A 13,132-nucleotide genomic window follows, 5' to 3' on the forward strand; every position below is an offset into this window, starting at 1 on the left:
ACAGTTGAATGAACCCTGAACAAATGAGTAGTCAGTCAGGAAAGGAAAACCCATCATTTCAACATCAAAGAGCATTGGCTGGCAACTCACGGAACGTGAAATCCAAAGGTCATAGAGCATGTATGATAAGAGGCATTCGACATCACTAACAATCTGAAATTTATATCATATGCAGTGCATGAGAATACACTGAAAATGTGTTTTGGTAATATGTATCCGAATAATAAGTGAGCTATTTTTCTATTTATGTCAGGAGGGGGGATAAAAGACATATCTTTAAGCCGGTCGGTGGTGACACACGGCTTTTTAATCCTAGCACTCAGGAGGCAGAGGCAGGCAGATCTCTGTGAGTTCAAGGACAGCTTGGTCTAAAGAGCAAGTTCCAGGATAGGCTCCAAAGCTACACAGAGAAACCCTGTCTTGCAAACACCAAACAAAAACAAAAACAAAAAAAAAAAGACACCTCTTTAATTTTCCTGAATAATGTGTTTGTGACTCTACCACAACGTATTATGATTTTAGGCTGGACATAGTAATACATATATTTAATCCCATCATTTGGGAGTCAGAGGCAGACAGATCTTTGAGTTTAAGGCAAGCTTGGTCTACATAGTGAGTTTCAGGACCACCAGGGCTACACAGAGAAATCCTATCTAAAAAAAAAAAAGCAAAACAGGGTAAAAAAAAAGCTAGATTATTTGTAATTAAAATTAAGATTGTGATTTGTGATTTTTTTCTCTTTCTTTTTTAAAAATTTAAGTTAGAAACAAGCTTGTTTCACATGTCAATCCCAGCTCCCTCTCCCTCTCCCTCCCCTCTTCCTCACTCTCCCTACAGTCCTCCACCCAATCTCTACTCTGATCCCCAGGTAGAGTGAGGCCCTCCCTGGGGATCTCCAGAATCCTTCATTTCATCCAGGGCAGGACCTAGGCCCTTCCCCAAGAGTCCAGGCTGAGATAGCCTGCTATATTGTGGCATGAGCACTCAAAGTCTGTTTGTACGCCAGGGGTAAATACTACCCAAGGCCCCATAGATTACCTAGGCCTCCTCACTGACACCCACATTCAGGGGGTCTGGGTCAGTCCCATGCTTTCCACACAGCCATCAATCTGGAGTCCAAGAGCTCCCCCTTGTTCAGGTCAACGGTTTCTGTGGGTTAAACCAGCCCACTCTTAACTCCTTTGCTCATCAGTTCTCTCTTTCTGACATTGGATTCTAGTTCAGTTCAGTGTTTGTCTGTGGGTATCTGCCTATGCTTTCATCAATCGCTGAATGAAGGTTCTGTTTCCCAGACTCTGGCAGTGGGGTTGTATGCTGGCACTCCCGATTCATGTCTAAAATCCATAATGAGTGAGTACATACCATGTTTCTCTTTTTGTGACTGGGTTACCTCACTCAGGATAGTTTCTTCTAGTGCCATCCATTTGCCTGTGAATTTCAAGATTCCATTGTTTTCTGCTGAGTAGTACTCCATTGTGTAAATGTAGCAGATTGTGATTTTTAAGAATAGAAAATACTCATGAATAAGGAACAAAATGATGAATAATACATCCACACAATTGAAAGTGAGAACAACATCACCCCATGCTGCCTTTAAAAGAGAGAGATGAATCTACATTGCAAAGATCATAAGAGGGTGAAAGACACATAGTTAAGTGGAGAAAAGAGCAAATTACAGATGCAAAGTTCTTTATGGTCTTATTTTTATTTTTATTTTAAAACACACATGTGTGACTGGACAGTGGTGACACACGCCTTTAGTCCCAGCACTTGGGAGGCAGAGACAGGTGTATCTCTGTGAGTTTGAGGCCAGCTTGGAACAAAGGGAGTTCCGGAACAGTCAAGGCTGTTACACAGAGAAACCCTGTCTCTTAAAAAAAAAAAGTGTGTGTGTGCCTGAGTATAGACTTGCGTATATATAACTGTGTGGAGAAAATGCAATGTAGATCCCAGTGAATCACAATGATCATCTTCCTCTTAGTAGAGAGTAGTAGTAGGAGTGAGGAATAAAGGACTTAAAAAAAAGTGAGATGAGACCTAATAGTTTCCTTCAGCACTTCTGTGGTAGTCCCACCAAAAGTGCATCATTGAAACAGAATGGCCAAATGTTGTACAAAATATTCACCCCTACTCTTCATAAGGAGCAATGTCAGGGCTGGGGATGTAGCCCACTCAGAGCATTGGCCTAGCAGGTATAGACCCTGAGTTCTATCCCTGGCATGGGGGGACGAAGAGGGGAGGAATGGAAGGAAGAGAAGGGAGGAGATGGAAAGAAGAGAGGAGTAAAGTGTCTCTTGTCATGAGGCAAAGGATAGCACCACACTAAAGCACCCGAGTGAGACACGTGATAAATAAACTGGATTGTATGATCTGGGATTTTCTTTTGCTACACATAGGTTATTAGGGGAGTTAGCAGCATTCAAGAAGACAGTGTGAATCCAAGCTCTTCGCCTGACTCCCATATTTGTGCTCTGGGTGTAAGATACCTTTGCTGTTTGTCCTCTCAGATAGCACACTGAAGTGCCTAAGATAAAGGGACATTGCATCTGAAACTGAATTGTTAAGGCTTGAAGTGAGAGGAGAATCCAGTAAGAAATTGATATTTGGAGGACCCCAGGTAAAGGGTCTGCAAGAATTTTTGTTCTGCTTTTGTGATTTTTTCTAAGCATGAAATTATATCAAAATATAAGATTAAAAGGGGAAGAAAAGAATGGGTGAGTTCTCAAGGTCAAGAATACAGGAGACACTTCTGGCAATGAAACAATACATATAGGAAATTTGATAAGCCAAGAGTCTTCATTTGTGGAGAAATGGTGAGTGGCTCTGAGTACCCAGACAATAGCGTGATGTGGGGAAGGGGAAAAGGGAACTATAATCAGCTGACTCAAGGTGGACACACTTGCTGGCCATCTAGACGTACAAGTTAAGATAGGATTGCATCCCTGTAAGATAGGATTCCTTTTCTCCATAGCCCTGTGAGAAATGACCAGAGTGCTTACCATGGCTCTGGTATTTCATTGTCGTTTTCATCCAGTGAGCCTAGAGAACAATCAGAAACCCTAGTGCCATGAATGAAAAGGACATCTAATCCAACACCCCACCCCCATGCCCATTTTGCAAAGGGGGGAACTAAGATCCCACTGCAGAAGGAAATTAGATTGACTAGACTTAGTGTTCAAACTGGCTTCCAGTTTGCACATTCCACCAGCTCCTGCCACACCATGATCTCAAGAATATAGCGGACAGCGAAAGCTAGCAAGCAAGTGACAGATTGTGTGTTTCTCATTTGCCCGAAATACAGACTTAATGTTTGTACAATTTTAAAAGTAAATGTAGGTGTCAATATGATGGCGGCAGCAGTTATCACTGAAAGCCAATACACTGCAACTGGTAAGTGATAATTTAGGCTCCTACATCCGAAGCAGCAATCAAGGTGATTCTCAGGAATTCTCAATGACATTGGTACCCATCTGGATTTGCTGAAAAGTTTAACGTGCTTTTTTATTATTCATGATTTTGTGGTTCTTCAAATTGCAAGGTGATGGAGAGAGCACGCAATTTTCAACCGGACTATGAAATCTTCCTTGAAAATTCGGACATTCGTATAGATAGATGGTTTTTAATTTTTCTTGGAGACTGAAATGTAAAAAATGTATATACCATAAATTAAGCTATATATATGATAATATTTTCATTACCACAAAATCCTAGGGATAAGGAACTAGTTTGTCATGGACTCCATTCCCAACTGTTATTATTCCTAGGTGGAACTGTTTCCCTCAAAACCTAGGTCTGAAGAACTCAGTAATGAACATTAACTCATGCCTTTCATGCCATTCTAATGTATACAAGAACCATTAGGGCTGGGGACACAGCTCAGTGGGAGGGTATTTTTGCTCATCATGCTTGAGGTGCTGGATTTAGTGCTCAACACCCCTCTCCCCAAAATAAGAATTATTAGAATAAGTAATCTTGGAACCTTGGAATCATCAGTAGTGTATTGCAAAACTGAATGTATGGAGTCATAAATAGTCTTATTTTAAACGCCCATGTACCCTGTATCCAGGGAGTTCAGTGGGTGAAGTGATACATGTGCCCAAACAGAGACAACTTATGTAGGTTTTTTTTTTCTTCAGGTACCCATCCTGTACCACAGAATCATGCCATAAATTCTTTCTTAAAATGTAGTGTGTGTGTGTGTGTGTGTGTGTGTGTGTGTGTGTGTGTGTGTGTGATAGCATGTATGTGGTGGTCAGAGAACGGCTTTCAGGCTTTCAGTTCTCATCTACCATGTAGGTTCTGGGGATAAAACTCAAGTCATCAGGTTTGGGGCAAGTGCCTTCACTCACTGAGCAATCTCACCAGACTCCAAGCCTACAGTTTTGGATCCAAACATGTCTCTGTTCCAATATTGACAATATCCACTTCCGCCTCTATTCTGAGTCTAATTCACCGACTGATATCAACGTGTAGTTGTTTATTCTCATCCATGGGGGATACATTCCAGTCACCCCCAAAAGATGCTTGACATCACACACAGTACCAAGTTGTGTATATATATACTATTGCTTTCTATGCCTATTTAGCGCTAGGAAAATGTAATTTGTGAATTGGTACAGTAAGAGATTAGTAACTAATAAAAAATGTAAAATTGTGGCAAAATGCTCTGATAACTGTTTTGAAAGCGTATGCATGGTTTGCTCCTGTCCCCTGCCATTTAATTTTCCAGGCTAGGTTTGACTGTGCATGGCTGAAACTGTGGGAGAGAACCTGCAGATGAGGGTGTGCTGCTTATATGTGTGATTTCTGTCATCCTGCCTTCTCCCTGTCATGCTACCTGCTGTCTCCCTGGCCATAGCACCTCAAACCTCACACTTCCTCTGCCGTTTTCAGTCACTGGACATACGTGGCTCTGGTGAACTCTGATGTTGCCTAGCTGCCAGCAACATTTTCTTGTGAATGTTCAGTGCCTTTCTCTTGAGAATGGCTTCTAGCTCTGTGTGTTACGCGATTGCACTTAGGGCTCATTCCCTGTCTCTCCTCTGGGCCTGTACTCGGCTGTGTGGGAACCGGAAGAGAGGCTTGGTCTGCCTTGAGTTTTTGCAACAGACCTATCTGAATATTACCCAAAGAAGGCTGCAGGCAGCTTAGGGGACACTAACGCCACTTCTGTTCTGGTGGCATCACGAAGGTCTTCGGCCTCCTGTTCCAAAGGCAGTCTGAACAAAACTTTCCAGGGAAGACTGGTGCATGTGGTTCAGGGAAGAGGGAGGAAGGCATGCTAGGAACTTCCCTGGACAGTAGAGGGTAGATGACACAAACCTGTGGGAACACTGTAACTGTCTTCACTGCTTTTGAGGATGAAATGTTATATGGAACTGTGAGTGAATAAACCCTTTCCTCCCCAAGATGCTTTTGGTCATGGTGTTTCATCATAGCAATAGTAACCCTAGCTGAGACACATATAATATTAAACCATCCCTGAAGTCTTACAGTTAATGAACACACCACTTTTTACCCTTTTACTTTGGACCTGTTTTCACCTAAAAGGCATGAACTTAACAACGATGATTCTGTGTCCCTTGAAAATATAAAAAACTCCTATGGGAGGAACCCACAGGCATGCTCACGGCGAGTCACTTCAATGCGTAGTTCAGAAGCTCTCAGTGCTGCTTCCAGACTTGTGAGCCACTGCTACCTCTGGTTCAATTTTGTCAGCCTCTCCCTCTCCTCCCACAGGACATTCTGTGTTTAACTCAGCATTATTATCTCTAGCTCCATCTATGTTGCTGCAAAAGACAGAATTTTGTCCTTTTCATGGCTGAATTCACTTCTGTGTATTTTCTTCATCCCCTGTGGGGATCCAGCAGAAAACAGCTAGAGCCAACCTGGTCATTACCAGCATTTTGCCCATTAGGTGACTCTGGCTCTCATTCTAAACAAGATAAAGCACTGTCAGCTAAACATTTATTTTGTGCTGTTGACGACACCTTAACTGCTGCTAAATGACTGTTGACATGTTAATAATTTTCTGAGACAGCCTAGGTACAGGCCTAAGGAGATGGCTCAGCATCTAAGAGCACTTAGGTCCTGCAGAGGACCCAGGGTCAGTCCCCAGCACCCACACGGCAGCTCACAACGGTCCACAGTTCCAGTTTCAGGGGATGTGAAGACCTTTTCTGGCCTCCAGTGAAAGTGCATGCATGTGGTACATATACATGCATGCAAGCCAACACTCTTGCACATAAAACAAGAATAACTGAAGCTTAAAAAAGAAAAGGGAAAAGGAAAGCCCAGGTACGCTTTGGTGAGCAGCAGAGCCCCGTGTCTAACAGCATAGTAACCCTTCCTCTGGCCTTGGAATTCTCTTATGTTTTGTTTTGAGGCAGGGTCTCATATAGCCCAGGCTTTCCTCAAACTTTCTTTGTAACCAATGATGACTCAAACTTATGTTCCTCCTGCCTCCACCTCCTGGGTGCTGAGATTAAGACATGCACCGCCATGCCTAATTTATGCAGTTTTGGCAATAAACCCAGGACTTTGTGCATGGTAGGCAAGCCCTGAAGGACATCCTCGGCCCAGATCCTGCTGTCTTGCTGTTATCCAATCAGGCTTTCTGTCTCTAATAAATTCCATTCTGTGCAATACTGGATTTGCTCAATCCTTCCTTCAGTCTGACGGCACTTTCTACCCTGGTGTACCTGACAATTCTGAAATGCTCCATTTATTGGAATTATTGGGCATTTGATTGCACCTCCTTTGGGACTGTGGGTTGCATGGAACTTCTGTGTTTGTTTGTTTATTCGACCGAGGTCTTGGTAAGTAGCCCAGGCCACCTGGGAACTTGCAATGTAGCCTAAGCTTGGATTTGTGATTCCCCTGCCTCAGTCTCCTTGAGATTACAAGTGTGTGCCTCCCACTATTCCTACTTTTCTGAAGAAACTCTGTACTGTTTTCTATAATTATTTTATTTTACATGCCTTTAAACAGTATATAAGAATTTTTTCTTTCTTTTCCTTTCTTTTTTTTTCTTTCTTTTCCTTTCTTTTTCCTTTCCTTTTTTTCTTTTTGGTGTGTGTGTGTGTGTGTGTGTGTGTGTGTGTGTGTGTGTGTCTGTGTGTGTGTGTACAAATGCCATGGTCCATATGTGTAGGTCAGAAGACAACCTGTGTACTACAGTTCTCTCCTTCTGCCCCAAAGGTTCTTCTTTCTATATGTCTTTGCCAGTATTTTTCAGATTTTTTTTTAGGTTTTATGAGACAGGGTTTCTCTGTGTAATTTTGTAGAGCAGGCTGGCCTCGAACTCACAGGCTGGCCCAAACTTTTTGAAGAAACTATTCTTTCTCCATTGACTCAGCATGGTACCATTGCTGAAAATTAATTAACCCTATGTGTGTAGGTTTACTTCAGTTCTATTCTGTTAAATATGTTTATATTTTATTTGTCTATCCTAAGATAGCACCATGTTGTTTTGACTACTATAGCTTTGTAGTAAGTTTTATCAGGAAATAGGAGTCCATTAGCTTTGAATTTCTTTTTTAAAATTGCTTTGGATTTTTGGATCCCTACTCAATTCCTTAGGAATGTGAAGATCTATCTTTGAATTTGAGTTCCATCTGGGTAGATTTAACTGGAATTTACTCTAGATAACATTAAGGGTTTTTTAAATATGACATATCTTTACACAGTTAGATCCTCTTTAATTTCTCTCAGAAGTTTTTTAGTTTTCAGTATGTGCAATTTTCTTAGCCTTTACTTCTAGGGGCTCAGAGTATAAATCAGTATTACAGTGCATACTTAGCAAATGCAAGACTCTGAGTCTGTGCCCGTGTGTGTGTGTGTGTGTGTGTGTGTGTGTGTGTGTGTGTGTGTGTGTAAAATTCTTTTGGTTGCCATTTTAAGTGGAAGGTTTAAATTTTTCCTTTTGTATTGTTCCTTAATGGTATATAAAAACACAATGGTGTTTGTGTATTGGCCTCATTCCCTGCAACTTTGTTAGTCCATGTATTAGTTCTATCAGATTTGTAACATGTCCTCTTAGCTCTCTCTCTATATATATAAAATCATGTCACCTACACCTGTAGATAGTTTACTTCTTCCTTGGAAGTTTGGGTAACAGTTTTTTTTTTCTTGCCAAATTGCTCTGGCTAGGATTTCCAGAAAAAAATGCTAAGCAGTGGAGATGAGTGGTCACCCTTGCTTTGTTTTGCTCCTGGGGGGAATGTTCTCTGTCTTTCACTACTGAGTATGATGTTAGCCATGGGTTTCTCATGAATACTTTCTGCCATGTTAACCAAATTCCTCTGGTGCCTAGTTTGCTGAAAAAGAATTTTATCATGAAAGGATGACACAGTGAATTTTGTTAAATGCCTTCCTGGGTCTATTGAAATGACACTGTGGCTTTCCCTCTTCATTCTATTAATATTTTGTATTACATCAATTGATTTTCCCATGTTGAACCACTCCCTGCCTTCCTAGTATAAATCCCATTAGTCATGGTGTATAATCCTTTTAGTTTGCCATGGGATTTGGATTTCTAGTATTTTGTTCAGGTTTTTCCTGTCTATATTCATAAGGAATATTGGTCAGTCATCTTCTTTTCATTCAGTATATTAGTTTTGGGCCTTAGTACCAAAGAATGCTCATAAAGTATGTCTTCCGTTTTTTGGCAAGACCTTGAGTAGGATTGGTGTTAATTCTTGTCCAAGTGTTAGATAGACTTCACCAGTGGTATCAGCTGGTCTTTGAGCTTCATTTATTGGAAGATTACTTTTTTTTAATTAGTAATTCAGTGTATTTAGTTGTCATAGACTTTTAATCGTTTCCTTTTTTTCTTTTGTCATTCTTGGTAATTTGTGTTTCTAAGAATTTATCCATTTTATCTATGTTAGGTAATCTGTTGCTGTGTGATTAACTGTCTACAGTACTTTCTTAAACCCATTAATTTGCATAAATTCAATAGTAATTTCTCCACTTTCGTTTCAGATTTTAGTTATTTACCTCTTCTTTTCTGTTCTTTTTGGTCAATTTGAATTTTTGTCAATTTCGTTGAGATTGCAAGGTTGGAAAAATTCATTTCACATAAACAGTAACAAAAAGAGACAAAAATCAACTTAAAATATATTAACATAAAAGAGGGTGCCTCCCACCCTCTTTCCACCATCTTTCTGTGCCCTTACCATGGTGCACATGAATGTCCTAGCAGATGCTCTCAAGAGCATCTGCAATGCTAAGACGAGAGGCAAACTCCTGGTCTTCATCAGGCCCTGCTCCAAAGTCATCATTCAGTTCCTAACTGTGATGATAAAGCATGGTTACATTGGTGAATTTGAAATCATTGATGTATCACAGAGCTGGGAAAACCATTGTGAGCCTCACAGGTTGAACGAGTGTGGCGTGATCAGCCTTAGATTCGATTTTCGACTCAAAGACCTAGAAAAATGGCAGAACCATCTGCTCCCACCCCGTCAATTTGACTTCACTGTGCTGACAGCCTCAGCTGGCATCATGGACCATGAAGAAGCAAGATGGAAACACACAGGAGGGAAATCCTGGGATTCTTTTTCTAGAGATGTAAAGCACATAATAAAAAGCCTCCATGAACTGTTAAAAAGTAAATACAAAAGAAAAATAAGAGCTGGGCATGGTGTCATGAGCCTCTAATCCCAGCACTCAAGATGCAGGCAGATCTCTGTGAGTTCCAGACCAGCCTAGTCTACAAAGCAAGTTCCAGGATAGTCAGAGCTGTTACATAGAGAAACCCTATCTCAAAAATAAAATAAATAATAAACATAAAAATTAAAACTTGCTACTACAAATAAGGACACTGCATATTGTTAAGAGAGCCAACTGATGACAATACTGGAACCCTCCAAAATATGTGGCAAACCTTGATAGGTTTAAAAAGAAACATTATACAATACCCCGTTATGATAATTAGTTTATATAGCAATTTGACTAAGCTGTAGACATCCAGATATTTGGTCAATTATACTGGATGTATCTACAGTGATGTTCTGGGGCAGAGACTGACTTTGAGTTGGGAGAAGAGGCAAAGCAAGTTGCATTCCCTAACATGTGTGGCCCTCATCCAGCAGGACACGTGTGAACAGTACCACTGGCCCCAGAACCCATGCACTTAAACACCAGGTGGGTGTGGTGACTTTTCTGTGAGTCTAGCACAGGGAAGTGGAGGCAGGAGGATTAGAAGTTCTTCATCATCATCTGCTGCATAGTAAGTTCTAGACTAGCCTGGATGCATGAGACCCTGTCCCAAAAATAATAACAACAATTGATAATCTAAGTTGTAAGTAAGGTTAGTGTAATTGTCAACTGAGTCATTAAAGAAACAAAAAGACAACTTACAAATCAAAAATAAAATAATAGTACTTTTTATATTTATTTTCTTATATTTACTGGAAATATTTACTTCTCCATTTGTTTTTTCTTGTGTCCTTGTGTCCTTTACTATGAGCCTGAAGAATTTTTTCAGTGTTTCTTGAGGAGTCATTTTGCTAGGAACATTCTCTTAGCCTTTAAATTTTTTACATTGTTTATTTGTATTTGTGTGTGTTCAAGTGTGTGTGTGCCATGGTACATGTTGACATACCCATGGAAGTCAGGTGACTATAGTAAGTCAGTCCTCTCCTCTTATTGTGTTGGGTCCTGGGGATGGAACTCAGGCTTGTTAGGCTTGGCAGCAAGCATCTTTATCTGTGGAACCATCTTGCTGACCTCTCTCTGCTTTTGTTTGTTTAGGAATGGCTTATTCTTCCTCCATGGTTTTTGAAGAACAGTTGTGCTAGGTACAGAGTTCTTGGTTAATAGTTTGTGGCTTCTTTTGTTTTTTGTCACTTTAAATAAATTATTTGATATAAATATGTAAGCCCTTCTAGGCGTCAGTGATTTCTGATAAGGAATCAGCTATTAAACACACTGAATGTCCCTTGTATGTGATAAATTAGTTCTTGACTGTTCCTTTAAGATTCTCTTTGTCTTTGACAGTTTTATTGTGATTGCCTTGGTGTGGAGCTCTTTGAATTTGCCTTGTTGAAGTTCTTACATACTTATGTTAATTTTGATGAACATTTGTATATTCTTTCTGTTTCTCCCTTTCTTCTTTTAGAACTCATTTAATGGAGTTCCTTTCTGCTTTATTTTTTTCCACTCCTCAGACTGAGTCATTTCAGTAACTACCTTCAACTTTCCTGGCTATTTCTTCTGCCTTCTAACATCTGCTGTTGGACTCCCTCTAGAGTTGTATTTCTCAGCTCCATATTTTCCATTTTGTTCTTTCTATGCAATCCCTGCCCTTTTATTGATCCCTCTTCTAGTTCCTGCATTATTCCCCTTGATACCCTTAGAATGATGTGATATTTTGAGTACATTTAAGGCAGTTCAGCTCAAGTCTTGGTCTAGTACTATGTGTTGAATTATGTGCCCCCTAATCTCCAGTGCCTCAGCATGTGATTTTATTAGGAAATAAGGCTTGGGAGAAATGTAACTAGCTGAGATATATTCCTTAGGATAGGCCATAGTCAATCCAAGATTGGGTTTTTGTTTGTTTGTTTTTTAAAAAAATAATTTAGACACAGAGGCATATACAAGGGGAAACCTTGTAATGATAAAGGCAAATATTGGGATGATGAATCTGTACTAGATTGCTAGTAACTTGGTAAAAGACACAGTTTCTCTCTTTTTTTTTGTTTGTTTGTTTTTTGTTTTGTTTTTGAGACAGGGTTTCTCTGTATTGTTTTGGTGGCTGTCCTGGAACTCAGTCTTGTAGGCAAGGCAGGTCTCGAACTCACAGAGATCCGCCTGCTTCTGCCTCCCAAGTGCTGAGATTAAAGGCATATGCCACCACTGCCCATCCCAGATTCTCTCGTAAAGCTCTTACAAGAAACCAACCCTAGGGACAGTTACACCTGATGTGTCTTTTACAGTGACAATGTTAGAGGGGTACTCCATCTAGAAAATCAGCCAAAGAAGAGAGAAAAGGTGCTGAAATATTAGACCTCCATGCTTAACTGAGTGCCATTTAAAATTGCTATACCTTGTTACAACTTCTCTTTGGCTTGGGGTTCTTCTTTATGGGAAACAGGGTCTCACAAAAATTGAGCTTGATTTCCCTGTGTAAGTCAGGCTGGACTTGTACTTCTGACACCCTTGTCTCCATCTCTAGCTGACCTGACTGTCTCCATCACTCATGTAATGGAATTGTAGGCCACTGCAGCTAGTTCCTTGCTACAAATATGCATTCATGCTTTAACCCCCCCCCCAAATCTAATCAGGGTCCAGAAAGATGACTCAGTAGATAAAGGCACTTGGACCAAGACTAATGACCTGAGTTCCATCCCTGGGACCCACATGGTAGGAAGAGAGAATTGACTCCCTTAATTTGTCCTCAGACCTCCTCCACATGTGCCCCACAATACACACACACACACACACACACACACACACACACACACACACACACTCCAGAGGTTTATATTAACTCAGGGTCCTGGAGGTTTGGGGTCTTAAAAATGATGATAACTGTCTCACTGGCAGTTTCTAGACAGTAAATGATACCATATGGCAACAAAAGAGAGGGATATTGCTTACATCTCTACGATCCTTCTCCTTCTCATAAGACCACCAGGAGTTATAACTCAGTGGAAGAATACTTTCTTAGCATGTGTGACACCCTGAAACCCGCCACCCCCCACACACAGACACATAATCTAAGGAGTAGACAAATCATCTGGACAGAGTGCCTGCCTAACATGCAGAAAGCAGTGGCTTAGATTCTTCTTGCACATAAAAACCAAGTGTTGGGGCACATGCTCTAATCCCAGCACTCAGGAAACAGGCAGGAGGATCAGCTCAAGGCTATCATTATCCACATAATGAGCTCAGAACCAGCCTGGAATTTAGGAGACCCTATCTCAGTGGGCAGGGTTGGCGAAGATCCAGTCAAGAACCTAAATACCACAGTCAGACTAAATTCTCTGCCCTCTTGATACTATTAACACAAAGACTTCTGGAATTCAATTTCCTGCCCCTGAGTTCTGAGTTCTGCAGGACATACTCTGGTACCAGGGTTAGCTTTGGCAATGACATCTACACTCTGGGGCTTAAGACTACTAAG

General features: G+C 40.8%; 1 pseudogene; it reads left to right on the top strand.

Moving 5' to 3' along the window:
- Positions 1 to 9,180: 9,180 nt before the first annotated feature.
- LOC101824007 lies at positions 9,181 to 9,569 on the top strand (annotated as a pseudogene).
- The last annotated feature ends 3,563 nt before the right edge of the window (positions 9,570 to 13,132 follow it).

This window comes from Mesocricetus auratus, unplaced genomic scaffold (assembly GCF_017639785.1).
Source record: "Mesocricetus auratus isolate SY011 unplaced genomic scaffold, BCM_Maur_2.0 Super-Scaffold_6730, whole genome shotgun sequence".
NCBI classification, from domain to species: Eukaryota; Metazoa; Chordata; class Mammalia; order Rodentia; family Cricetidae; genus Mesocricetus; species Mesocricetus auratus.